A 27671-nucleotide genomic window follows, 5' to 3' on the forward strand; every position below is an offset into this window, starting at 1 on the left:
TGATAGAGTTCAGTGTGTCAAATCGGAGGGTCTGCTGTCCGGACCTCTGGCAGTCTCTATGGGGGTGCCACAGGGTTCAATTCTTGGACCGACTCTCTTCTCTGTATACATCAATGAGGTCGCTCTTGCTGCTGGTGAGTCCCTGATCCACCTCTACGCAGACGACACCATTCTGTATACTTCCGGCCCTTCTTTGGACACTGTGTTAACAACCCTCCAGGCAAGCTTCAATGCCATACAACTCTCCTTCCGTGGCCTCCAATTGCTCTTAAATACAAGTAAAACTAAATGCATGCTCTTCAACCGATCGCTACCTGCACCTACCCGCCTGTCCAACATCACTACTCTGGACGGCTCTGACTTAGAATACGTGGACAACTACAAATACTTAGGTGTCTGGTTAGACTGTAAACTCTCCTTCCAGACCCATATCAAACATCTCCAATCCAAAGTTAAATCTAGAATTGGCTTCCTATTTCGCAACAAAGCATCCTTCACTCATGCTGCCAAACATACCCTTGTAAAACTGACCATCCTACCAATCCTCGACTTTGGCGATGTCATTTACAAAATAGCCTCCAATACCCTACTCAACAAATTGGATGCAGTCTATCACAGTGCAATCCGTTTTATCACCAAAGCCCCATATACTACCCACCATTGCGACCTGTAAGCTCTCGTTGGCTGGCCCTCGCTTCATACTCGTCGCCAAACCCACTGGCTCCATGTCATCTACAAGACCCTGCTAGGTAAAGTCCCCCCTTATCTCAGCTCGCTGGTCACCATAGCATCTCCCACCTGTAGCACACGCTCCAGCAGGTATATCTCTCTAGTCACCCCCAAAACCAATTCTTTCTTTGGCCGCCTCTCCTTCCAGTTCTCTGCTGCCAATGACTGGAACGAACTACAAAAATCTCTGAAACTGGAAACACTTATCTCCCTCACTAGCTTTAAGCACCAACTGTCAGAGCAGCTCACAGATTACTGCACCTGTACATAGACCACCTATAATTTAGCCCAAACAACTACCTCTTTCCCAACTGTATTTAATTTTAATTTATTTATTTATTTTGCTCCTTTGCACCCCATTATTTTTATTTCTACTTTGCACATTCTTCCATTGCAAAACTACCATTCCAGTATTTTACTTGCTATATTGTATTTACTTTGCCATCATGGCCTTTTTTGCCTTTACCTCCCTTCTCACCTCATTTGCTCACATTGTATATAGACTTATTTATACTGCATTATTGACTGTATGTTTGTTTTTACTCCATGTGTAACTCTGTGTCGTTTTATCTGTCGAACTGCTTTGCTTTATCTTGGCCAGGTCGCAATTGTAAATGAGAACTTGTTCTCAACTTGCCTACCTGGTTAAATAAAGGTAAAATAAATAAATAAATAAATAAAATCTCATATGTATATGCTGTACTCGATACCATCTACTGCATCTTGCCTATGCCGTTCTGTACCATAACTCATTCATATATCTTTATGTACATATTCTTTATCCCTTTACACTTGTGTGTATAAGGTAGTAGTTGTGGAATTGTTAGGTTGGATTACTCGTTGGTTATTACTGCATTGTCGGAACTAGAAGCACAAGCATTTCGCTACACTCGCATTAACATCTGCTAACCATGTGTATGTGACAAATACAATTTGATTTGATTTGATTTAGTTAACATTAGATAGCTAATCCAGAGATTCTTACCTTTGCTTCGATTCAGCATCCTCCTCTAGATCATCATTGCATTTGTAGTTCTCCTGCCACATTAGCAGCTAATTAGCGTTTCATTTTTGGGGGCGTAAATACAGGCAAATATATTGATAAAAGTCACCTTGGCCTAGAGAGATTTACACAGTTATCGAAACGTCACGCCGGGGTATGCCTACACGAAACACAGTCCTAATATGAAGTGTTTCTAAAACAAATGTGTCCACCTAATGTTTTAGAAATGAACTTTTTGTGCATATGAAACATTTCTGGGATGTTTTATTTCAGCTCATGAAACATGGGACCAACACTTTACATGTTGCGTTTGTATTTCTGTGCAGTAATATATCAATATTTGCGCATAAAGGCCTTCCATCATCATTCCTCGCACAATTCATCTTACTGGCACAAAAAGATTCCACCATGTCCAAAGAACAAATGATCTATCGAGATTTATACAATTTTACCGAAACTATTTGTTTCCATCATGTTTCTGTCATTTGTATTTATCTGGTATAACTTTACTCGCATAAAAACTGTGGATGGAAACCTGGTTAGAGATCATATATGAGTAAAGTATGGTCACATTTCACTGTTAAACCTACCCTTTGGAAAGACTTCAATAGCAACAGTGAATCTATTTATTTAAATAGATCTCTCAACAATTACTCTCACGACAGGACATTGTTAATAGTCAGTGACAAATATCATAGCTAAGCATGGCTTGGTTAAAACCCTGAATGAGAGATCAAATGTAGCTTATGTCACAATGTGTTGACAAATTACATTGAAACAATGTTGATTCAACCAGTTTGTACCCTGCGGGATGTGCATGTACAGTACGTTTGAACACAGGATTTTTACAGTACATCTCCTGCTGTGTCAGGAGCTGTCAGGAATGTGATAGATAGATAGATAGATAGATAGATGATATGATAGATAGATAGATAGATAGATAGATAGATAGATAGATAGATAGATAGATAGATAGATAGATAGATAGATAGATAGATAGATAGATAGATAGATAGATAGATAGATAGATAGATAGATAGATAGATAGATAGATAGATAGATAGATAGATAGATAGATAGATAGATAGATAGATAGATAGATAGATAGATAGATAGATAGATAGATAGATAGATAGATAGATAGATAGATAGATAGATAGATAGATAGATAGATAGATAGATAGATGGATGGATGGATAGATAGATAGATAGATAGATAGATAGATAGATAGATAGATAGATAGATAGATAGATAGATAGATAGATGGATAGATAGATGGATGGATAGATACTGTGGTGTTTTTCTCCATCACTCTGAGAGGTTCATTGACACTATGTCAATGCCTTAGAGGATTGAGCAATACAAACACAACCACCGGCCAGTCTGCATGGAGACTGTGGACACAGCACATTGACGCTAAGTGTTTGAGTGGTCGTGCTGGTCCAGGCTTTTGTTAGCCCACGGGGGCTTGACCCCAGGTTCAACCGCTCATGAGAGTGCTAGAAGCCATAAAGTTAAATGTGAGAGAAAAGGATCATTAACGGACCAGGGCTATTGGTAATGAAAGACAGCAGGCGTTAGTTGTGTTGATGTGTGTCACCCAACACACTCTCTGTAAATGAGAATAGCCCTTCCTTCCCCGCTGCATTGTCTTATGTTATGAACAGGATGGGCCCTATAGAGCCACAGACAGCCAGCTGTCATATAATAGGGCTCTGAGTCACAGTGTCACTGTGTGTCCACTGTCCAGGTGTGCTCTCATTATGTGTGGCATGGTGAGTTTCCCTTTGAATGGCTTTACATTGGTTTTACAAGCCTAATTCATTAATTCAATACGATTTGATTGTGATTTGTTGGCATTCTATCATTCAATACAGGAGTAGCCTATTCTAAGAAAACGTTCCGATTGTTTCCACATTTACAAATAATGAGTTAGTTGAGCATGGCTATAGTGTGGTCTGCATGTGCAGACGTGTGGCATACCACTGAAAACATCTCCACTGTCAATGATAGGGCTCTTCATGACTCGAGCTATAGCTTCTATGTTGACTCTGCAGCCAGCATGAGGAAGACATTCACTCTAACTGTGAAAACATTGAGGTCACTATTGTGTGTTCATCTCTAAAGCTAAAATGCAGGTTGACACAGCATGTTTGATAGTCCTGTTTTGTTTTTCTCCCTGGAGATAAGTTAGCGCTCTATGACTCATTGTAAACATACAGTGCATTTGGAAAGTATTCAGATCCCTTGACTTTTTCCACATTTTGTTACATTACAGCCTTATTCAAAAAAAAATTTAATAGTTTTTTTCCTTCATCAATCTACACAAAATACCCTACAATGACAAAACAAAAACAGGTTTTTATACATTTTTTGCCAATAAAAAATAGAAAGTATTCAGGCCCTTTACTCAGTACTTTGTTAAACCACCTTTGGCAGTGATTACAGCCTTGAGTCTTCTGGGGTATGATGCTACAAGCTTGGCACACCTGTATTTGGGGAGTTTGTCACATTTTTCTCTGCAGATCCTCTCAAGCTGTCAGATTGGATGGGGAGCATCACTGCACATCTATTTTCAGGTATCTCCAGAGATGTTTGATCGGGTTCAAGTCCGGGCTCTGGCTGGGCCACTCAAGGACATTCAGAGATTCGTCCCGAAGCCACTCCTGTGTTGTCTTGGCTGTGTCCTTAGGGTTGTTGTCCTGTTGGAAGCTGAACCTTCACCAACAGTCAGAGGTCCTGAGCTTTCTGGAGCAGGTTTTCATCAAGGATCTATCTGTACTCTGCTCCGTTCATCTTTCCCTTGATCCTGACTAGTCTCCCAGTGCCTGCCGCTGAAAAACATCCCCACAGCATGATGCTGCCACCACAATGCTTTAGGGATGGTGACAGGTTTCCTCCATCTATGACCCTAGGTATTCAGGCCAAAGAGTTCAATCTTGGTTTCATCAGACCAGAGAGTCTTGTTTCGCATGGTCTGAGAGTCCTTTAGGTGCCTTTTTGCAAACTCAAAGCGGGCTGTCATGTGCCTTTTACTGGGGAGTGGCTTCCATCTGACCACTCTACCATAAAGGCCTAATTGGTGGAGTGCTGCAGAGATGGTTGTCTTTCTGTAAGGTTCTCCCATCTCCACAGATGAACTCTGGAGCTCTGTCAGAGTGACCTCCCTGACCAAGGCCCTTCTCCCTCGATTGCTCAGTTTGGCCGTTCGGCCAGCTCTTCGAGAGTCTTGGTGGTTCCAAACTTCTTCATTTAAAAATGATGGAGGCCACTGTGTTCTTGGGGACCTTCAATGCCGCAGACTTGTTTTGGTACCCTTCCCTAGATCTGTGTCTCAACACAATCCTGTCTCGGAGCTCTACGGACAATCCCTTCGACTTCATGGCTTGGTTTTTGCTTAGACATGCACTGTCATCTGTGGGACCTTGTACATTCAAGTTGTAGAAACATCTCATAGCAAAGGGTCTGAATACTTATGTAGATAAGGCATTTCTGTTTTTATTTTTTAATACATTTGAAAAAAAATTGCTTTGTCCTCGTGGGGTATTGTGTGTAGATTGATGAGGACAAATATAATTTAATCAATTTTAGAATAAGACTAAAAAATAAAATCACAAAATTTGGAAAAAAGTTCACCGGACGTCCTACCTGTCCCAGACCTGCTGTTTTCAACTCTCTAGAGACAGCAGGAGCGGTAGAGATACTCTGAATGATCGGCTATGAAAAGCCAACTGACATTTACTCCTGTGGTGCTGACCTGTTGCACCCTCAACAACCACTGTTATTTGACCATGCTGGTCATTTATGAACATTTGGGGGTCTGAATACTTTCCAAATGCACTGTATATTAAAACAGAGTGATCTAAGTAGTACAACAATCCTCTTTGATTCCTGTCAAATTGACTCCTCTCAGCTCGTCTCACTCCAGGGTCAATGCTATCTTGGGTCCTTGGGATGACCCTAAAATCTAACCCTAACCTTAACCTCTACTCTAACTTTAACCTTAACCATAACCTGAACCACAACTCTTACCTAACCCTAACATTTAACTTGTTAAATGTCAACTCCATTGGGGTAGGGAAGTCCCAAGGATCAACTCTCGATTTCAACTCTCTAGAGACAGCAGGAGCGGTAGAGATACTCTGAATGATCGGCTGTGAAAAGCCAACTGACATTTACTCCTGTGGTGCTGACCTGTTGCACCCTCAACAACCACTGTTGTTGAGCACGGACCCTCAGCGCAGAGCCGTGAATTCTGTTTAGGTATGTGGTGGTTAAGAGGGACACATCCCATTGGGGATATTGTGTTACGCAAGTGGTTTTTAAATCAGGAATATGATTCTGGATGCTCTTCTGCAGGGGCCTGAATGGATAGAGGAGGGGGATTTGAGTAGACTTGGAGGTGAAGTTTCCTCAAATGACATTTGAATCCTCTTTTGTGCTCAAATACAGAAATGCAATGCCTTTGTTCCTTCCTCAAAGTGGATGTGCTTTGGGGCAATATTACACAGTAGAAATATAGGTCTAATGTAATTCTCTAAATATCTCAATTAATAATGCAGACTTGTGAGTATGGATATAGTGGTAGTAGCTTAGACATTTCACTGTATTTATTTTAGGCCTAGATGGCCCTAGTGTTTTCTGCGGTCATACCTGGAGAGGGGATGCTCACACACATCAGTCTCTAACATTCCCAGGCCCAACCTATCTGAATCTGAACCCTCCTTTGTGGCCGAGTGGAATGTCCCATGGTGCGGCGGGCTCCGGGGCCGAGGGGAGCGCAGGAGAGCAGTAGCGCCAAGGTCGCCCCTCACAGGCCCGCTTTGTTGACTCCCCACAGCAAGGAGGGCCATTTCCTGCCCTCACAGGAAAAATTCCTATTGGAAACAGATTTTCGCTGACAGTTGACTGTGATCCCAGGCTCAGCTGAAACCACTCTCAGCATCTCCTGCTTTGAAACTCATCTGCCTCATCTGATGGGAGGAAGTGGGGGTTCTTTCCTTCATTATTTCACTTATTTATGACTGTTTTTTCTCTCTCCCTCTCGTCACAGATCTACAGCCATTGCTTCCCTGTGTTCTGATCACTTTTCACTGGTAAACGCATGTTGGGTTTTCAAATGTTAACATGCAGGGGCAGGGACGGGTGGATGGAGCCAGGGAGGAGACACCCAAACCTCAGCAGTGTGGCGGAGGTCCAGGCAAAGCCCTGTGCAGATGGACCAGCCATAGCCCCAACATAAATAGTGTAGATGACACACCATCACAAAGCACTTTTGGTACTCTGACTCTGGCTGACTGGCCCCACACGTGCTGACAGATCAGTCTAATAAATAGTGAATGTGATGGACCATGCTGCTGCTGTGGCGTCTGGTGGATGCTGAACGGATCATTTTATAAGGCATAGGACATCACATAGGGAACAGGGAATGGCCAGTTGCATAAGAATTGTCAATGGAGCACTCACTCCAATGTCAGAGGGGTGCAGTACTTCCCTGAAATGTTGTATAAGTGTTCCCTCCAAATTGTATTTACCTATGAAAAGCCAACTGACATTCACTCGTGAGGTGCTGACTTGTTGCACCCTCGACAACTACTGTGATTATTATTATTTGACCATGCTGGTCATTTCTGAACATTTGAACATCTTGGCCATGTTCTGTTATAATCTCCACCTGGCACAGCCAGAAGAGGACTGGCCACCCCTTAAAGCCTGGTTCCTCTCTAGGTTTCTTCCTAGGTTTTGGCCTAGGGAGTTTTTCCTAGCCACCGTGCTTCTACACCTGCATTGCTTGCTGTTTGGGGTTTTAGGCTGGGTTTCTGTAAGGCACTTTGAGATATCAGCTGATGTAAGAAGGGCTATATAAATACATTTGATTTGATTTGATTTGATTTGCTACCACACCACGTCATTTCAGCCTGGAAGCTCATTTTCCAACTACACCCCAGCAGAAGGGTCAATCCAGCCTGGCAGCTCATTTTCCAACTACACCCCAGCAGAAGAGTAATTTCAGCCTGGCAGCTCATTTTCCAACTACACCCCAGCAGAAGGGTCAATCCAGCCTGGCAGCTAATTTTCCAACTACACCCCAGCAGAAGAGTAATTTCAGCCTGGCAGCTCATTTTCCAACTACACCCCAGCAGAAGGGTCATTTCAGCCTGGCAGCTCATTTTCCAACTACACCCCAGCAGAAGGGTCATTTCAGCCTGGCAGCTCATTTTCCAACTACACCCCAGCAGAAGAGTAATTTCAGCCTGGCAGCTCATTTTCCAACTACACCCCAGCAGAAGGGTCATTTCAGCCTGGCAGCTCATTTTCCAACTACACCCCAGCAGAAGGGTCATTTCAGCCTGGCAGCTCATTTTCCAACTACACCCCAGCAGAAGGGTCATTTCAGCCTGGCAGCTCATTTTCCAACTACACCCCAGCAGAAGGGTCATTTCAGCCTGGCAGCTCATTTTCCAACTACACCCAAGCAGAAGGGCCATTTCAGCCTGGCACCTCATTTTCCAACTACACCCCAGCAGAATGGTCATTTCAGCCTGGCAGCTCATTTTCCAACTACACCCCAGCAGAAGGGTAATTTCAGCCAGACCCAGGACAAGGCCAGGTATATTACCCAGTAGCCACTGGGCCATTCCTTTTGGGGGCCATTGTCAGGATTACCATGGTGATAACCCTAAGGGTCAAGGGAAGTGTGGCAGGAGGAGGACCTCCCATACCGAGGCAGGAACAGGCTCCCAGAGGACCAGACTCTTCGTATGTTTACCTCACCTCAATTCTTCCACTAATAAATTAACAAAGCAAACAGAACATAGTGCATCTGCTTGATCCTAAGGGAGGAGGAAATCATTCCAAGCCACACAGAACTCTGATGCATGGTGGAAAGCACATGGACACATTGCACGTGGACACAAAACATATACTGTAGAGTCAGGGGTCAATTTAAAACATATATTTAATGTCTTGAGACACTCCTTTGTGTTTTACAGTTATTGCTTGAATAGGATGATTGAGGATTCATTGAGGATGCTCAATGTGTACACGCTAAGCAGCTGGCAGCTCATTGAGATTCTCCAAAAAGCATAAGCAAAGCACACCAGCATGAGAGCTCATAAATATAAACACAACCCTCTGATGTATGTGCTATTGTGCAACATTTTGTTTACTTTTAGTATGAGAAGCATGGAGCAAAACCCACATTTTCATTGAAAAAGTATACTTATTTGTGGGCAGCCTGTGTGAGTAACTTGTCCCAGCTAATCTGGGTTTGTGGTGCGGTTAATGCAGGATGATTTCCCCTTCCCTAGGTGTTGTATTTCTCCATGACTAATCCTCCTCTCATTTATAACCTTTTCTCTCCTTTGAGTTGATTCCTCTGCACCGCTGTGCATTACTTCTCCCTCTTCAAAGCCTTTGTCCTGTCTGCCGGTGGCTCAGGCCTCAACCTACCTGGGTAGGTCTTCCTAATGACCCATGGGTCTCCTAGCAACCAGGCAGGTGAGCTGGGTGTTCGGAAACAGAGGCAGATGTGGGTGTATTATAATCCATAGTCTCAAACCAAGAGGCTGCAGTAGGGTAAAATAACTCTCTTAAAACATCCCACAAGTTGGGTCCTAGTTTTTCAGCACCATGTAACTTAACATAAGTGTAATCATATATCAACTTCACCATGATTCTCTCCACACTCCAATTGCTACAGTACAGTACACCTCTATTATTCCAAGTGTGTGTGTGTGTGCAGTCGTGTGTGTGTGTGTGCCCGTGTGCCTGTGTGTACGTCCCTGTATGCAACCCGTGCGTGTGTGTGGTCTCCAATCTCTAGGACATAAGGGACCTCAGGAGAGAGCTACAGTATGTCTTCAGGGAGGGTGCGGTGACTTTTCCCAGCTCTCTTTCTCTCTGGCTGTGAGAGATAGAAATGGTGTTCACAGGCCTCTTAATAACATGCATCCTGGGATCTCTAAACTGGGGTTAGCGGGAGAGGGTTCACCCTCCCATCATATTCTCTCCACAGGGTTGGTTGCTGCCATGCCAGAATGACACACTGCAATTTGGCTGGGGCTGCAAGAGTGTATGCTGCAGCGCGCTGCTGGGAAAGAATGTGCGCTCTGTATCATTTTATCCGTCTAGCTCTTGCCTATATTTGAACCTGAAGACATCTACTGAGGCGAAACAGATGCTTTGTTCAGAGTTCAAAGAGGAGGCTGTTATTAGCTGGGCCCAGTGATAAAGCACTGGAGAAGGAATATGGACTGTACATCTCAGTTCTCTCACCACCACAGCCCAGTCTCAACTGACCTCCATCTGGTAGTGCTAGTGCTGCCAAGAGCTGTGGTCTGTGTGTGAGTTAGAGACATGAGCACACTGATCTGATGCTACAAGGGACAAATGTCACATTTAAGAGCTGAACTGCAAGTCATTGAGATTTATGAGTGGAAATCCTCAATGCAAGTTTTGCTTTGTACAAATTTGTGTGGTTTGTGTGAATCTCTAAATGAGTAGGCACATTATAGAATATTACATTATACAGTTGGAAAGAAAAGAATGACAATATGGTACTGCAATGGCAACAACTTACTGTAACAGTCATCAATGTGTATGCTCTCCAGTTGCAGGGTGGCGTAGTGTGTGAAACTCTGTGTAGTGACACCATGGGCATTACAATAATCACACTTCACATCCTCTTACTCACCACACAACCACAATACTAAGTTTGAATGTCTTACCTAGGTGTTTCAGAGGTACTGCTTATTGTCCTGAGATAGTATGATGAAGTTATATAACTGAATGGAAAGACAGAATAAAACTGTCACACAATTTGTCCAGCTGTATTCATTTATCTTTCTTTCCCATCTCTCTCATTTTCCATCTATAGTCATGTGTACAGAGGGAGGGAGGGTTCGCTGGGCCTGGGTCCAGGGAGAGTGTGTTAACTGTGAGCCCCAGTCCTCTCCACAAACGTGACCTCCCTCACGAAGCATTCCAACCTTTTGTGCTATTGAAAAAGGCCTCCTTCAACCATGCAAAGAGCGACACTGCAGGCTGAGAAATGAGTTTCACATATCCCCATCTGTTACGCTAGCAGAAACAAACTGTAGATGTATTAACACACACACACACTGAATCAGCCCGCTGAAAATGGTTAGTAGTGTATTATAATAATAATATTAATATTTCATAATATATAATAACAGTAATATTATCACATTCCCGTTGGATCACATGCATAGAGAGCATTGATGCAATTCATGCATTTCAATGATATATTGTTGTTATTCTTGCTGTACTTTCTGGGGCCTATTTTGGGGCTTTCATTCAAAGAGGAGTTAATCAATCAATCACAATCAATCACATTTCTTTATAATTTACATCAGCAGAAGTCACAAAGTGCTGTACAAAAAAAAAGCTTAAAACTCCACACAGCAAGCAATGCAGAACAACAGGGTGGCCTGTTCTGGCTGTGCCGGGTGGTGATTATAAGAGTACATTCCCATTAAGGCGTGTGTATTTTTTCTCTACATGCAGTCAGTAGGGTATCAGTTTGTTCCTAGCCTAGCGTTGACAGAGGGGACTCACAAGCCCCTGGCTTGCATCACAGGGCACCCATCTCCCTCCTTATGTCCCAAACAACTTATCCCCCCTCCTCCCCTCCCCATCCTCCCCCCTCCATTAGCCCCTCAGCCCATCTCTCTGGTATATGCTCACTGCAGGTAGCCAACAGTGGGCTACAGGAGGCTCCAGACCCCCTCGCCAACATAAACATAGTAGTGGAGCTCACACACAGAGACAGGTTGGGTCAGAGTTAACACTGGACTGATATGGCTGCTCTGCTGTAGTACTGTTGTACTCGGTGAAAAGCAGTGGCAGTCTTCAGCTTTTGCCTCTTTTGTGTTTATTGACACTCCATCTCCATGACAGTGGAGACAGCATGTACAGCATGCTATTGATTTATTCAATACAAACATGAATGCTGTATGTCTTGCTGTATGTGTTACTAATGGGTGATGTCAGGGTGTATGTCAGGGGGTCCACTCTGGGTGTTGTTCAGGAGACATGCAGTAGTGGTAGGTGAGAGAGGTGAGGAGGGGTAGACCAGTTCTCTGACTTGCCCCTCTAGCTAGCGTGCAATCTGTTGCCAATTATCCTGATTGGACGGCTGCTGGCCTACAGACAGCCTGCAGTGTGAGCGTGATTAGCTCTCTCCCAATGCTGCAGATACACCATCAGGTGTGAGGACCACATGGAGCAACGGTAATGAGAGATGGGTAGGAGCCATTTGGTGAGGTCCAGCTGTGTTCCACTCAGGCACTTTGGTCAGATAAGATTCCGGTGTTCACCACAGTTAAATCAATTTGGCTACACAATTAAAGGGCTGTTCCACTCAAAATACAACCTTACTTTAAAGCTCATTTTGTAAGGCAAAAGGCTCATTGTGCATGAATTGATGGGAAAGAGAGGGGAAAGAACAGCAGGTCTGGTGGTGTAACATAAGAAGAGACCGGGTACTGAATGGAATAAGTCCTTAGAAAACAGTTTGAATAGCTTCCGGAATATTCCATTTTCACCATGGCCAAGTGCTATGTCTTTAATGATGAAGTATTTCACCATTGTTTTTAACGCATATTTGGAACACTTCCAGAAGGTTAGTCCATAGATTCTTACTGAATTTTATAGATGTTTTCGTTGCTGTAGCTATATTTGTATTGGTTTGGTTAAGATTAAGATACTTTTTTAAAATTATTATTATTATGTTTTCTTCTTGGGCCTCTATAACTATATCTATTGTTTTTATTTTTGTTGTTGTTGTGTGATTTGGATTAATCCCCTCTACCACACGGAACCCCACTAATCTACTGCAAGAGGTGGCTAACAACAGACCTCCATCCCATGCTAGCTTGCAACCGATGCCCTGGCTAGCTGTCTAAATCACCAACCAACCTCTCCACTCACCGGACCCTTTTGATCACTCGACTAAGCATGCCTCTCCTTAATGTCAGTATGTCTTGTCCATTGCTGTTCTGGTTAGTGTTTATTGGCTTATTTCACTGTAGAGCCTCTAGTCCTGCTCACTATACCTTATCCAACCTATTAGTTCCACCACCCACACATGCAATGACATCTCCTGGTTTCAACGATGTTTCTAGAGACAATATCTCTCTCTTCATCACTCAATACCTAGGTTTACCTCCACTGTATTCACATCCTACCATACATTTGTCTGTACATTATACCTTGATGCTATTTTATCGCCCCCAGAAACCTCCTTTTACTCTATGTTCCAGACGTTCTAGACGACCAATTCTCATAGCTTTTAGCCGTACCCTTATTCTACTCCTCCTATGTTCCTCTGGCGATGTAGAGGTGAATCCAGGCCCTGCAGTGCCTAGCTCCACTCCTATTCCCCAGGCGCTCTCTTTTGACGACTTCTGTAACCGTAATAGCCTTGGTTTCATGCATGTTAACATTAGAAGCCTCCTCCCTAAGTTTGTTCTATTCACTGCTTTAGCACACTCTGCCAACCCGGATGTTCTAGCTGTGTCTGAATCCTGGCTTAGGAAGACCACCAAAAATTCAGACATTTTAATTCCAAACTACAACATTTTCAGACAAGATAGAACTGCCAAAGGGGGCGGTGTTGCAATCTACTGCAAAGATAGCCTGCAGAGTTCTGTCCTACTATCCAGGTCTGTACCCAAACAATTTGAACTTCTACTTTTAAAAATCCACCTCTCTATAAACAAGTCTCTCACCGTTGCCGCCTGCTATAGACCACCCTCTGCCCCCAGCTGTGCTCTGGACACCATATGTGAACTGATTGCCCCCCATCTATCTTCAGAGTTCGTGCTGCTAGGCGACCTAAACTGGAACATGCTTAACACCCCAGCCATCCTACAATCTAAACTTGATGCCCTCAATCTCACACAAATTATCAATGTTCCTACCAGGTACCTCCCCAAAGCCTTAAACACGGGCACCCTCATAGATATCATCCTAACCAACTTCCCCTCTAAATACACCTCTGCTGTCTTCAACCAAGATCTCAGCGATCACTGCCTCATTGCCTGCATCCGTAATGGGTCAGCGGTCAAACGACCTCCACTCATCACTGTAAAACGCTCCCTGAAACACTTCTGCGAGCAGGCCTTTCTAATCGACCTGGCCGGGGTATCCTGGAAGGATATTGATCTCATCCCGTCAGTAGAGGATGCCTGGATATTTTTTTTAAATGCCTTCCTAACCATCTTAAATAAACATGCCCCATTCAAGAAATTTAGAACCAGGAACAGATATAGCCCTTGGTTCTCCCCAGACCTGACTGCCCTTAACCAACACAAAAACATCCTATGGCGTTCTGCATTAGCATCGAACAGCCCCCGTGATATGCAGCTGTTCAGGGAAGCTAGAAACCATTATACACAGGCAGTTAGAAAAGCCAAGGCTAGCTTTTTCAAGCAGAAATTTGCTTCCTGCAACACTAACTCAAAAACGTTCTGGGACACTGTAAAGTCCATGGAGAATAAGAACACCTCCTCCCAGCTGCCCACTGCACTGAAGATAGGAAACACTGTCACCACTGATAAATCCACCATAATTGAGAATTTCAATAAGCATTTTTCTACGGCTAGCCATGCTTTCCACCTGGCTACTCCTACCCCGGACAACAGCACTGCACCCCCAACAGCAACTCGCCCAAGCCTTCCCCATTTCTCCTTCTCCCAAATCCATTCAGCTGATGTTCTGAAAGAGCTGCAAAATCTGGACCCCTACAAATCAGCCGGGCTAGACAATCTGGACCCTTTCTTTCTAAAATTATCTGCCGAAATTGTTGCCACCCCTATTACTAGCCTGTTCAACCTCTCTTTCGTGTCGTCTGAGATTCCCAAAGATTGGAAAGCAGCTGCGGTCATCCCCCTCTTCAAAGGGGGGGACACTCTTGACCCAAACTGCTACAGACCTATATCTATCCTACCGTGCCTTTCTAAGGTCTTCGAAAGCCAAGTCAACAAACAGATTACCGACCATTTCGAATCTCACCATACCTTCTCTGCTATGCAATCTGGTTTCAGAGCTGGTCATGGATGCACCTGAGCCACGCTCAAGGTCCTAAACGATATCTTAACCGCCATCGATAAGAAACATTACTGTGCAGCCGTATTCATTGATCTGGCCAAGGCTTTCGACTCTGTCAATCACCATATCCTCATCGGCAGACTCGACAGCCTTGGTTTCTCAAATGATTGCCTCGCCTGGTTCACCAACTACTTCTCTGATAGAGTTCAGTGTGTCAAATCGGAGGGTCTGCTGTCCGGACCTCTGGCAGTCTCTATGGGGGTGCCACAGGGTTCAATTCTTGGACCGACTCTCTTCTCTGTATACATCAATGAGGTCGCTCTTGCTGCTGGTGAGTCCCTGATCCACCTCTACGCAGACGACACCATTCTGTATACTTCCGGCCCTTCTTTGGACACTGTGTTAACAACCCTCCAGGCAAGCTTCAATGCCATACAACTCTCCTTCCGTGGCCTCCAATTGCTCTTAAATACAAGTAAAACTAAATGCATGCTCTTCAACCGATCGCTACCTGCACCTACCCGCCTGTCCAACATCACTACTCTGGACGGCTCTGACTTAGAATACGTGGACAACTACAAATACTTAGGTGTCTGGTTAGACTGTAAACTCTCCTTCCAGACCCATATCAAACATCTCCAATCCAAAGTTAAATCTAGAATTGGCTTCCTATTTCGCAACAAAGCATCCTTCACTCATGCTGCCAAACATACCCTTGTAAAACTGACCATCCTACCAATCCTCGACTCTGGCGATGTCATTTACAAAATAGCCTCCAATACCCTACTCAACAAATTGGATGCAGTCTATCACAGTGCAATCCGTTTTATCACCAAAGCCCCATATACTACCCACCATTGCGACCTGTACGCTCTCGTTGGCTGGCCCTCGCTTCATACTCGTCGCCAAACCCACTGGCTCCATGTTATCTACAAGACCCTGCTAGGTAAAGTCCCCCCTTATCTCAGCTCGCTGGTCACCATAGCATCTCCCACCTGTAGCACACGCTCCAGCAGGTATATCTCTCTAGTCACCCCCAAAACCAATTCTTTCTTTGGCCGCCTCTCCTTCCAGTTCTCTGCTGCCAATGACTGGAACGAACTACAAAAATCTCTGAAACTGGAAACACTTATCTCCCTCACTAGCTTTAAGCACCAACTGTCAGAGCAGCTCACAGATTACTGCACCTGTACATAGCCCACCTATAATTTAGCCCAAACAACTACCTCTTTCCCAACTGTATTTAATTTTTATTTATTTATTTATTTTGCTCCTTTGCACCCCATTCTACTTTTCACATTCTTCCATTGCAAAACTACCATTCCAGTATTTTACTTGCTATATTGTATTTACTTTGCCATCATGGCCTTTTTTGCCTTTACCTCCCTTCTCACCTCATTTGCTCACATTGTATATAGACTTGTTTATACTGCATTATTGACTGTATGTTTGTTTTTACTCCATGTGTAACTCTGTGTCGTTTTATCTGTCGAACTGCTTTGCTTTATCTTGGCCAGGTCGCAATTGTAAATGAGAACTTGTTCTCAACTTGCCTACCTGGTTAAATAAAGGTAAAATAAAAATATATATATATTTTTTTTTATTGTACACAAGGTCCAACTGAAATCTGACTTCCTCTTTATCCCAACCCCTCTGAAAGACACATACATGTTGGAGAGGTTGGAGCAGCGGGCTGCCACACTGGGCAGTTGTTGTGGGGGGTTAAATACCTTGCTCAAGGGCACAGCGGCAGGCCATGGCAGCTAGGATTTGATACCAACAACCCTCCAGTTGCTAGCTCACTTCAAAAGATTTCTCCCATCCGACCCGGGATTCGAACTGGCAACCCTCCAGTTTCTGGCTCGCCGCTCTAACTGCTAGCCTACCTGCTGCCAATTTGGCAATATTTTACGCACATTATTAACTGATGTTAAGATGCATGATGATGTTAAGATGATGTTAAGATGTCATAATATGTATGGCATGGTGTGGTTACAAGAAGCAGCATATGTAACCAAACATGATATTTGATGTAGAATAGAATATACTGTAGCTTCCTCTCCGTTTCCACCTCCCATGCTATTGTTTGGACAGGCCACTGTAAACATCTCCATCTCTGGGGAGGACTATTAGTAAATTGAGTTTGTTGATATTCACTCATGACACTAAGGCTGCTCAAGACAAGAGCAGTATCCTTATATAGACTTGGAGCATCAGTCTGTCTGACTGCAGTAAACATCCTCCTCAACCTCAGACTGTCCCATTCAGCCCCATACCTTCTCACTGATATCAACCTACTCTCCTCAGCCCCATACCTTCTCATTGATATCAGCCTGCTCTCCTCAGCCCCATATCTTCTCACTGATATCAGCCTGCTCTCCTCAGCCCCATACCTTCTCACTGATATCAACCTACTCTCCTCAGCCCCATACCTTCTCACTGATATCAGCCTGCTCTCCTCAGCCCCATACCTTCTCACTGATATCAGCCTGCTCTCCTCAGCCCTATACCTTCTCACTGATATGAACCTACTCTCCTCAGCCCCATACCTTCTCACTGATATCAGCCTGCTCTCCTCAGCCCCATACCTTCTCACTGATATCAACCTACTCTCCTCAGACCCATACCTTCTCACTGATATCAGCCTGCTCTCCTCAGCCCCATACCTTCTCACTGATATCAACCTACTCTCCTCAGCCCCATACCTTCTCACTGATATCAGCCTGCTCTCCTCAGCCCCATACCTTCTCACTGATATCAGCCTGCTCTCCTCAGCCCATACCTTCTCACTGATATCAACCTACTCTCCTCAGCCCCATACCTTCTCACTGATATCAGCCTGCTCTCCTCAGCCCCATACCTTCTCACTGATATCAACCTACTCTCCTCAGCCCCGTACCTTCTCATTGATATCAGCCTGCTCTCCTCAGCCCCATACCTTCTCACTGATATCAACCTACTCTCCTCAGCCCCATACCTTCTCATTGATATCAGCCTGCTCTCCTCAGCCCCATACCTTCTCACTGATATCAACCTACTCTCCCCAGCCCTATACCTTCTCATTGATATCAGCCTGCTCTCCTCAGCCCCATACCTTCTCACTGATATCAACCTACTCTCCCCAGCCCTATACCTTCTCATTGATATCAGCCTGCTCTCCTCAGCCCCATACCTTCTCACTGATATCAACCTACTCTCCCCAGCCCTATACCTTCTCATTGATATCAGCCTGTTATCCTCAGCCACATAACTTCTCATTGATATCAGTATGCTCTCCTCTCCAGACAATCCCAGAGGCTTACTCTATCTCTCACACCAGAACTTAACCCATGCTGGCCTTGCTTGGTCCTTTGTGTCATAATGGGTCCCATTGTTTTTAAGAGTGTGATTGAGTCTCTCTACAGTGGTCACTTCTAGCCAAACGTCCAGTTAGGAGCAAACGCTAATAAGCTACTGTCCCTTTGACCAGCAAAAGAGGCTGACCCATTGTTTTAAAACTGCAGGCCACATTGATGCTCAGTCTGTCACAAGTGACTCTATTGACAACTTCCACTACTGGGACATCTGCTCTGTGCTAATTTACAGAGTTCTCATCTACAGGACAGACTGCTGCCAGGCTAATTTTCTCTCCAGTGTTAACTGGCAGACCCAGAGGAAGAAGAAAGAGGGTCTCCCTTCACATTGTTCTCCTAACAGACACAATCTGAAGGGGTATTCTCTACATTTAATTTGCCACTGCACACCATTGTTCTGTCTCTATCACTGGTATTGAATTGTGAATTAGTGCATGATTTGTTGCAATGAAAATATACTCTCTGATTCAATACAATTGTCATAAAAAATGCACACTGTAATGCTAATCTATCTCTGTTGATCGTAGCTCCTGTGTGGGAAAACATAGGTGATGATGTCAGCTGTTCTGTGAGTGACCCAGGTTTGTGAGAGTGGGCTCTGCTCTGTGTTGAGCTCCTGAGGGTGGGACACAGTCGTTTCCGGGGTGGTGAGGACCTTCAGAGTGTACATGGAAAAAGAGAGGGAGCAGATCACTGGGATTGAATGGATTCTTTCATACCTGGTATAAATGTCCAGTTGAGCAGAGTGTTAAGGGTGTGTTGATGGTTTGTGGGTGCGGCCAGTACTCTGTGCCACATGTGGGCGGATCGGCTCCCACCCCTCAGAGAGCAGACAGAGGGGCACACATCACCTCAGGGGTCAAGAGGAGTCACACGTCCTGTGGTCCGGGTCGACCGGTCGTCAGACCCCTGCTGTCAGACTCCTTTACTGGCTCCCTGATTGTTCTGATTTATCATCAGGCCCATTGATGTGGAGCCTGTTGAACACCAAAGAGTTTCACCCCAAACCAGATGTAGCACCAAACGACCTCTCTGCAGGTCATCACTGAGACTGATAAAACACAAGGAGGAGTGATGGCTCATATACCTTCACTTAGTCTATATGTACTAGGAACTATTTAATCTATAACGAGGTAAACCTCTAACTGTCCAGGCTGAGGTCAAATATAGCATTGGTCGTCACTCAACCCCAGTTTCAATGCATCATCTGAACTGTCAGAGCGAAACTGCACGGCTCATTTCTGGAGTTATTTTGGTGGGTAAATACCGGCCTGTAGCGTAGTTTAATGTTTGTGGTAGGGAGGAGTAGTCTGTCCCCAGAGAGAGAGAGACCAGCAGGGTGACGTGGCCCTGATCAGGGACTGGAGAAGGAGAAGTGGCCACCATGGTCCTGTGTTTATATGTCTCTGCTGATGGTACATGAAAGCCTACTGCCTCACTAAGGACCAGAGAAAGGATCACCGCCCTGCAACCCTGCTGCGCTCCAGAGAGAGGCAGGTAGTGGAGGCGGCCAGGGACTAATGTGATCACATCAACCCCATTAGGAGGGTCCCACGTGTGGCAGGGCCGAGTGGTAGAGGGAGTGCACACAAAGGGGTGCACTATCCCCCCCACCCTCCCCCACCATCGGCTGGGTGGAGGAACTGCCTCTTGCTAATGTGAAAATGAACATAGAGGCTAATCAGAGACAGCAGACCCGTGCACTTAACCACTGACGTACAGATGATGATGCATATTTAAAGTATGTGGCTGTGGTTTCCTTTGGTGTAATGCAATAAGAGAGGGAGTGAGGCACATCTGCAGCCAGGGGAGAGAAGAGAGGCCTGGAGCTAAAGCTGTGGTGTGAGACCAGAGGAAAATTCTCTCTCCTTGTACATCACTGGGATTGTGTTCACATACTAACTATGTTCAGGGACATAGTGTTCCACAAACACAAGGCACAATAGCACACAGTTTTTCTACAAAAACTGTCTTTGGATTTGTGGACCTTCAGAGTGGATCTACTACTTTATTTCCAATAGGCTTCCTTGATTAAATAAGAAAGATGAGTATAATTTATCTTTTGCGGTTATTCTGGCTAAACATGATAATTTCCTCAAGGAAAAGGCACTGTTGTCGAGCAATCAGTTATAGGTAAATGCAGCAATCAACACCTACATTACAGCAATTACATAGTCTATAGTGAGAGTAAGTAAACACTGACATAAAAACCCAATCAACAGAACCAACCAGCTATTAACTAGCAACCAGCTACCAAAAAACTATCATAGCAGCAATGCTCAGTGTCATATTTGGGCTTTTGTAGGTTTTATTGCTGCCTTCCCCTCACAAAACATGTAAATAGATAATCTACAAGTCAATACTGCTGGTAATATAAAAAGTCTGGGAAAGACACAGCCTGGTCTCATAGACTAGATGTAACATAGTAAACGTCAATCCAGGACATTAGTATGATATGTTCCATTTGGTATGGTTACATAAGACAGAAGGTTACTTGAGGCAAAAACGGAAGGTAGGTGGTTGGTCGATGGATGGATGGATGGATGGATGGATAGGCATTTAATGTGAACGTCTAGCATGGATGGATGGATGGATAGGCATTAAATGTGAACGTCTAGCATGGATGGATGGACACAAATTGTTATACGTCCATCAAATTGGAATTTGTAACAAATAATACGTATTGCAAATTCTTAACAAATTGTATGAATTGCAATTTATTACATATCATACAAATTGGAATTCGTAACATATCATACACAATGGATGATGGACATCCACAAATGAATGCATACCATACGAAATGTAACATATTAAATGGATGAGACAGATTTACATGTACTATGTCTACCCAGTGTCTCGGTTGCAGCACCACACGCTAAGAGAATTAATGACTTCTGTAGACTCGACTGTTTACTGAGGTCAATTTATCAAACCCGAGTCTAAACCAATCCATCTTGACAAGTCACAGAGAAGATTGCCAAATTGCTGCAATAACACAGCATTCGACCGAAAACCAACGCGTGTTATTTTTAAGTGTAATTTAAAAGAGGATGAAAAGCATAGCTTTTCTGGAATAGCTTCTCTGGTTGTTAGGCTCAGGTTTAACACTCAGCAGGAATGTGAAAGTGAGGATCTTAACTGCAATCAGGCGTGTGTGTGTGTGTATTTGATCTGCACTGAGCAACACACATTAGTCACAATGACACGTTCCCTGAAAACCAGCCAAGAAACCAGCCTGACTTCCACTGCGTAAACACTAGTATTATCAGGGTTTATTAAGCCTGGTTGGCCTGATGTATGTATGTGTGTGTATATATAAGCATATAAGGGTCATTCTACAGAAGTGATGCAAATTGGGGGTTGGAAAAAAATTGAATTTGTATTCTATTTTTCTCAAACTTTTAGCACACGTCTTCAAACATATGTCAGGTAGATATACTATATATACTACTCACACACTTTGTTTGTATTGCATATTTAAAATATTTACCTGAATTCCTTACCACTCCACGAAATTTGGCACTACCCAAACATAGAGGTAGAACAATGAAGGTAGAACAATGATTTAGACATTGTTCATCGTTTTGATTAACCTTCTATTACAGATTACTTTTAGAAAATGTATTTGCATACCATATAAAACAAATTTTAAAATGTAATTTTAACCAGATTTTCAAAAACTAACATTTAATTTAGAAAAATATAATCTCTATTCTTCTCTGTAAAATGTTCAATGTTGGTTGTATGAATCTGAAAATAAACTAGTTGATTGATTGAATTACTTATAAATCGAATTAATGACAGTGTTAGATGTTTAAATGATCACTTTACCTATCTTTATTTTGGTGTTTTCGGTGTCAAGTGTCAATCATAGAGATAAGTGGAAGACCAATATTTATACCAGGACATTGGTCCCAAGATCCAAACCCAGTGAGTTGAGATCAAGACAAGTTAAAGACCGAATTTATGTGGTCCAAGACCGCTAGATCAATAATCTGTAGGCCCTTTCTTCAATTGAAAGAAGCTCAAGTAAACTTGAGTACAGTACGATACATTATATTACAGTATTGCGCATTATAGACATCTACAGTATGTTTTGGCCAAAAACATGTTTGGGCTCTTGGAGGGTTAGAGCCCCTCTGCTGGCTATGCATCTCAGTACTCTACACTTTTCCCTGGCGTGTGCAATTGACCCTTACCCACATGGTGGTCCTCTGTAACTTAGTTGGTAGAGCATGGCACATGCCACTTTAAAATGGAGATGGCACCTATTAGATGTTCTGTAGGGACACTTCTTAAAAATGCATGAAGATTTACCAACTTGCTCACTTATTTTCTCCAAAATGTTTGCAGACTACTCACCATGTGCCATGCTAGAGAGGGGTGCAATCTCATCACATGGTGATATTTGTCGGGTGTGACATCAAAAGTTGGGGCAGCATTTTTTTGGGAAAAGGTTTTAAAAATGTATCAAATATACTAATTAGATCAGTATCTTTCAATGTAATAATATGCAACTTAAGATGTTCTATTGAAATAATAGTGTTAAAAAACAACTTTCACGTTTGGAGAACGTGGATGAACGTCTAATTCTGCTGTGAGACCATGAGAGCTTGTTGAGTTTGCTACAGCAGGAAAATAATCCTGCAGCAACAGGATGTTAATTACAGTTGCAGTCAGAAGTTTACACACACTTAGGTTGGAGACATAAAACTCGTTTTTCAACCACTCCACAAATTTCTTGTTAACAAGCTATAGTTTTGGCAAGTCGGTTAGGACATCTACTTTGTGCATGACACAAGTCATTTTTCCAACAATTGTTTACAGACAGATTATTTCACTTATAATTCACTGTATCACAATTCCAGTGGGTCAGAAGTTTACATACACTAAGTTGACTGTGCCTTTAAACAACTTGGAAAATTACAGAAAATTATGTATTGGCTTTAGAAGCTTCTGATAGGCTAATTGACATCATTTGAGTCAATTGGAGGTGTACCTGTGGATGTATTTTAAGGCCTACCTTCAAACTCAGTGCCTCGTCGTTTGACATCATGGGAAAATCAAAAGAAATCAGCCAAGAACTCATGGGATCATGCTGCCGTCATACCGCTCAGGAAGGAGACGCGTTCTATCTCCTAGAGATGAACATACTTTGGTGCGAAAAGTGCAAATCAATCCCAGAACATCAGCAAAGGACCTTGTGAAAATGCTGGAGGAAACAGGTACAAAAGTATTTATATCCACAGTAAAAATTAGTCCTATATCGACATAACCTGAAAGGCCGCTCAGCAAGGAAGAAGACACTGCTCCAAAACCGCCATAAAAAAGCCAGACTACGGTTTGCAACTGCACATGGGGACATAGAGCATACTTTTTGGAGAAATGTCCTCTGGTCTGATGAAACAAAAATAGAACTGTTTGGCCATAATGACCATCATTATGTTTGGACGAAAAAGGGGAGGCTTGCAAGCCGAAGAACAACATCCCAACAGTGAAGAACGGGGGGGGGGGGGGGGGGGGGGGCAGCATCATGTTGTGGGGGTGCTTTGCTGCAGGTGGGACTGGTGAACTTCAAAAAATAGTTGGCATCATGAGGAAGGACAATTATGTGGATATATTGAAGCAACATCTCAAGACATCAGTCAGGAAGTTAAAGCTTGGTTGCAAATGGGTCTTCCAAATGGACAATGACCCCAGCATACTTCCAAAGTTGTGGCAAAATGGCTTAAGGACAACAAAGTCAATGTGTTGGAGTGGCCATCACAACACCCTGACCTCAATCCCACAGAAAATCTGTGCGCAGAACTGAAGAAGCGTGTGCAAGCAAGGAGGCCTACAAACCTGACTCAGTTACACCAGCTCTGTCAGGAGGAATGGGCCAAAATTTACCCAACTTATTGTGGGAAGCTTGTGTAAGGCTACCCGGACCGTTTGACCCAAGTTAAATAATTTAAAGGCAATGCTACCAAATACTAATTGAGTGTATGGAAACTTCTGACCCACTGGTAATGTGATGAAAAAATTCAAAGCTGAAAAAAAAAATCTCTGTGCTATTATTCTGACATTTCACATTCTTAAAATAAAGTGGTGATCCTAACTGACCTAAGACAGGGAATCTTAACAATAATTAAATGTCAGGAATTGTGAAAAACTTTAAATGTATTTGGGTTTTAACTTTGCTAAGGTGTATGTAAACCTCCGACTTCAACTGTATTATGGGGTTATAATTAATGGACATTTTTTTGTTGGTGTTTTTGTACATGTTTTGTTAAGACAAATCAAGTCTGACATTTTAAAGTGGCAATTACAAACTTTAGAAGCCTTGTTAAACCTCAAATTCTCTGTTTGCATTTCTCTGCTGTGCTGGAAAATTCTCAGCAACAAAAGAGTGATCAAATTAAGGGCCATTTTTCATAGACAAAGGTTTAAGGAGAGGAACCGCTACGACATTTCAATTGACATAACATATACGGAAACGTTTCAATTTACATTAGCAATGGAATGTTATGTGCCGAGAGAGGGTTTGGGCTTTGCAACTGACATTTACCATGAATATCCCAGTATATCCACTAGCCAGCAGCCTAACCATATTACATGTTTGACTAATGGAACCAAACCACATCACACTTTGGAATAATGCATTAATTCCCAAGCAATTGCAGACAATTAAAAAACATATATTTAAAAAAATGAAGGGATTTATTTTCTCATCCGTACACTCATTACAATTTCACTTCAAGATAAAAGTTCCTGCTAGCTAGCTAAAGTTAACAGCATGTCTTCATTAAGTAACATAGTCTATTAAAATTGAATGATTACCCCTCTCATTCAAATATATAAGTAGGCCACAGTAGGCCTACCTTACAACTAAAGGCTTCGTTTTTATCATTATCATGCAAATCATTACATGTGGTAAAAGCAAATTGCCACTGAAAAAGTGTGTAAGTTAATTCACTTGGAAGTTGCAACGATCTGTTTTATATGGAAGCCGTTTTTTATGTCAATAGCTACAACAACAAAACAATTAGATAATACATCATTCATATAGGTTATGCTTCTTCATTTCTGGCATTTTAGGGCAATTTCCATCTATCCACATTGCAGAGATCAGCACAGCAGGGCAACCGGCAAACGTATGGTGAACTGGCATTTACCCCATGAGTTTAGATTTTGGTTTAATAAAAGATCTAACACAAAAGTGTTGAAAAGATGGACAAAATACTTTTGTTTAGACTGATTTCTCGTGCACAAGTAATCTTTGCTTCAGTCTGACCAACTGTAGGCTATTCGGACAAAACAGAGATGATAGTTCTAGATTGCAAGAAACCCATCTCATCCAAATAGTTGACTCAAGGGCCTCCTGAGTGAAGCAGCGGTCTAAGGCACTGCATCACAGTGCTAGAGGTATCCCCACAGACCCGGGTTCGATCCTGGGTTGTATCACAACCGGCTGTGCTCGGGAGTCCCATAGGGCAGCGCACAATTGGCCCAGCGTTGTTAAGGGAGGGTTTGGCCGGGGGGGCTTTAATTGGCACATTGCACACTAGCAACTCCTTGTGGTGGGCCGGGCACCTGCAGGCTGACCCTAGTCATTAGAACCGTGTGTCTTCTGACACATTGGTACGGCTGACTTCCGGGTTAAGCAGGCGGGTGTTGTTTCCATGGGACGCATGATTCAATCTTTGCTGACCCTGTTGGGGAGTTGCATACAAGATCAAAATTGAGGAGAAAAAGTGTGTAAAATACAAGTTTGTCAAAAAGCACCTGGATGATTATCAAGAATCTTTGAAGAATGTTCTATGGACCGATGAGTCAAAATTATAACATTTAGGATGAGATGGGTCCCATTATGTCTGGCGAAGTCCAAACACTACATTCCACAGTAAGAACCTTATACCAACGGTCAAGCATGGTTGTGGTATTGTGATGCTTTGCTACCTCATGACCTGGACGACTTGCCTTAATAGAAGGAACCATGAATTATGTTCTTTATCAGATAATTATACAGGGGAATGTTAGGCCATCCTTCTGTGAGCTGAAGCTGAAGTCAGCTGGGTCATGCAGCAAGACAATGAACCAAAACACACAATCAAGTCTACAAGGAAATGGTTAAAAAGCAACAAATGTGAAGTTTTGGAATGGCCTGGTCAAATTTGAGACCTAATCCCAATTGAGATGTTGTGCTAGGACTTGAAACGAGCAGTTCATATCACTTAGTTAAAGCAGTTCTGCATGGAAGAGTGGAACACAATCCATCCACAGTGATGTGAGAGACTGATCAACCAAATGCTTTCTGTAGTTGTTGGAGTCACTGCATGTAAAGGTGACATAACCAGTTATTGAGAGTAAGTTGACAATTACTTTTTCACAAAGGGGCATTGGGTGTTGCATAACTTTGTTCATGAAATAAGTATGTAATTGTTGTGTTTTTGTTCACTCAGATTCCCTTGATCTAATATTATGTTTTAACATTCAGTATAAAAAAATATGCAAAAGTAGAGGAAATTAGGAAGGGGGCAAATACTTTTTCACAGCACTGTATTTATAGCTTAAAATAAGAAAATGTATTTGTTTTCTGAGAAAATGTGAATGTGGTGAAATTAGATTTTTATTCAAACTTCTGGTGGCTAGGCTACCTACGCATTTTAAATCCAAAACTATTGACTGGAATTAATCAATCAACACAATAGTGATGACATAATGTGTCAGTTACTTTTTGAAATATAATTATTATGAACAAGTACAAGGTTGCTGCAGCTTGACAGGGTTTAAATATTTTCATCCTCCTTAGAGCCAGGAGATTTTCCAGGAGTTTCTTTTGAACCATTAAACCTGATTAGAAAAAAATCTGGTCCCATCATAGCCCATATAAAACAGGGTTTTACCTGGTTAGGTTAGCCTATCAGATCAGAAAACTATATATAAAGAAATAACTGGGTACTTGTGGTGCCACCTCTGAAATCACCACACAATGTTACAAATGAAAAAACATATTCTATTTGTGTGATCTAATTTCTCAACATTTTGAGATAGTGCAGCTCCTTTTTCTACATTTTGGTGTGTTACAGCCTGAATTTAAAATGGATTAAATTAAAATGATGTGTCACTGACCTACATACATTACCCCATAATGTGAAAGTCGAATTTGTTTGTAGAACATTTTAGAAAGTTATAAAAATAAACACTTTTGAATGAATACCTCATCTCTATACCCCACACATACAATTATCTGTAAGGTCCCTCAATCGAGTAGTGGATAAAGAGTTTAATGGTGGTGATAGGAGTAAACAGAGGATGGATCAACAACATTGTAGTTACTCCACAATACTAACCTAAATGAAAGAGTGAAAAGAAGGAAGCCTGTACAGAATGTTTGCAATAAGGCACTAAAGTAAAACTGCAAAAAATGTGGCAAAGATGTGTATGTCCTGAATACAAAGTGTTATGTTTGGGGCAAGTCAATCACAACACATCACTGAGTACCACTCTTGATATTTTCAAGCAT

The sequence above is a fragment of the Oncorhynchus kisutch genome, linkage group LG5 (assembly GCF_002021735.2).
Source record: "Oncorhynchus kisutch isolate 150728-3 linkage group LG5, Okis_V2, whole genome shotgun sequence".
NCBI classification, from domain to species: domain Eukaryota; kingdom Metazoa; phylum Chordata; class Actinopteri; order Salmoniformes; family Salmonidae; genus Oncorhynchus; species Oncorhynchus kisutch.